Below are 2,641 nucleotides of genomic sequence, written 5' to 3'. Positions count from 1 at the left end.
ATGCGCCGGAGACCGGCTCAGACCGGTCCCCGAAGCCCTACTCCCCCTCCTTCTTTTGGGCCAGCCTATTGAGCTTCATTTGGTAGGGGGAAATGGAATAGAGGAGACGAGAAAAGCGGAAGGTAATGAAGGTAATGGAGCGTACCATTTATGCCTGCCACCCTCTAGGACGAGCCAGGCGCCCTGGAACGGACCATTACCTCTCCTGAAGAAGGGGAGTATGGGAGGAGGCTGCAGCCGGTTGAGGAATAGGGATGGGGGGGTGAAAAAGGTGTTTACTCTCTCAATGCGCAGGCGCGGAAACGAAGCCTCTAGTTCTTAAAGAGCTAGGAAGAAACCGACCTATTTTCTATTGAGATTCTTCCAATAGGTTGTCTCATTACATCAGCCTGACCCAGGATCGGTTCTGTGAAGACAACATTCCAAGGAGCTCAGCTCACCCCTCTGCCTTGAATCATTTTCCCCTACCCCCAGCGTGGCTCTAACCCCTTTTAAAAATTAAGTCATTAGTTCATTCCTTCGTTCGGCAGAGACAAATTGAGCTTGCCTCTTGCGGGGCTCTTGGGCCACTATGAGCTCACAGTATGGTGGTGGAGACAAGCAAGTACATGCACAATGCCCACATGGTGTACCCAAGTGTTTCTGGTGCTCAAAGGAGGAACTGACTTAACGCTCCTTTGGAGAGGGTGGCAGCCATGGCTTTGCTTTTGAGCTGGAACGTAAAGGTTGAGTCGGAGTTAGACTGAGTAGGGGGGAAGCGAAGAGAGCACCCCAGGCAGGTGGAACAGAGTACAATTCTGGCGAGGGGTGAAAAGGCCTGGCATCTTTGGGAATGGGGAGCGTGAGCTGTGTTTAAGGGAGAAGTGAGATCCTTGGGCCTTAGCATAAACATTTCCTCAAGGAATCCTTCTCTGACCCCTACATGGGCTTGGGTCCTCTTGGGGCTGTTTGTGCTCAGAGCTCCCTGTAGTCCTGTCATGGGCACTTTATTTCCATTTATATCGGTTAAGAGATCTGTTTCAGCTTGTGAAGTATAAATGTGAAATGAGCATCTCAGTCTCATTCTGATCATTAAAACTTAGTATTGTCAGTATCATATTCAACTCCTCCAGCAGTAGCCCAATTTGTAGCTCCAGGGGCTCTTATAGTCCCTCTTCTTTTTATTCCAGGAATGTTGAGATGGGGGTTAGAGGCAAGCACTTTCTTAGGGGACCTCTTGTAATGCCAGTTGGAGACCATAAGCAGCTTCAGTGGATATTGTGGTCCCTTGGAGGATTTGGGGTTATCATTCCACCTGATAGCCTCTAGTCTCATGACACTTTCATCTTTGCCTCACACTTGGCAACTGCTAGCAAGTCAGCAGCCACTATTTCATCTATTGTCCAGACTGTTGGGTCCATGGCCTAGGCAAGATCCACTTTCCATATCTGCACTTTTCAAACTTGAAGGGAAGTTCCTGCTACACACACTCTCTCTCCAAACCACACCTCTAGTCCCTTGTACCTCCAACAGGAACCAGAGCTTGGTAGATCTACGATAAATACTTGTGGAATCAATGAGATAGGGCCCTGCACTCACAGAGTTTAACTTCTGGTTAGAGAAACATACAATAATAAATCAGTACATACACAGGGTCTCATTTTGTAATAAGTGCCATGAAGGGAGGAAATCAAGTAATGTGATAAAGAGTAACCACAGCAAGGAAGGGCTACTTCAGGTGGAAAAATAAGTAGTAATCTGTGAGTGAGCCATGATAATGGCTTGGCCTAGGGAAGACCAGTGGAGACAGAGAAAGGCAGCGCAACTTTGGTGGTGGAATTGTGATTGATCAAAGGAGTAGAGGGAGGGGATGCCTACCTGGCTCAGTTGGTAGAGCCTGGGAATCATGAGTTCGAGCCCGATGTTGGGCATAGAGATTACTTAAAAAATAAAAAAAATAAATAATAATAATAATAAAGGAGTGGAGGGAGAGGAAGAAATGAAGACTACTAAATTTTCACCTGAGGAAGTAGGTAGACGGTGTCATTTATTCAGATGGGAAGACTGAAAAAGCATGAATCAAAGCTCCATTTTGAGCATGTTAAGTTTCTCTCTGTGTCAAATAAATAAACAAAAATCTTTTAAAAAATTTTAAAAATGGGGTGCCTGAGTGGCTCAGTCGGTTAAGCGTCTGCCTTCAGCTCAGATCATGATCCCAGGGCGCTGGGATCAAGCCCTGAGTCCAGCTCCTTGCTCAGTGGGGAGCCTGCTTCTCCCTCTCCCTCTGCCTGCTGCTCCCCCCTGCTTGTGCTCTGTCAAATAAATAAAAATCTTTTTAAAAAAATTAACATGGTAAGTTTGACCGTTACAGGTCCACATGAATATGTCAAATAGGAAATTGGATATATGGGTTTTGAAGCTCAGAGGAGAATTCTGGGGATATAAATTTAGGAATCCTCTGCATATAGATGGTGTTTAAAGCCATGGGACTGGATGTGGTTCGGAGAAGAGACTCAGGTCTGAGCTATGGGGCTCAACGTTTAGAATTCCAGTTGAAAAGGATGAGTCTCCAAGAGGGTGCTGAGAAGCCATGGCCAGAAAGGTAAGAGGAAAACCAGGAGAGTACAAAATACCAGAGGGCATGAAAGGAGTGTTTTGAGAT

Source organism: Ursus maritimus, unplaced genomic scaffold (assembly GCF_017311325.1).
Source record: "Ursus maritimus isolate PB19 unplaced genomic scaffold, ASM1731132v1 scaffold_7, whole genome shotgun sequence".
Classification (NCBI taxonomy): domain Eukaryota; kingdom Metazoa; phylum Chordata; class Mammalia; order Carnivora; family Ursidae; genus Ursus; species Ursus maritimus.
Note: the sequence above shows the minus strand (reverse complement) of the source record.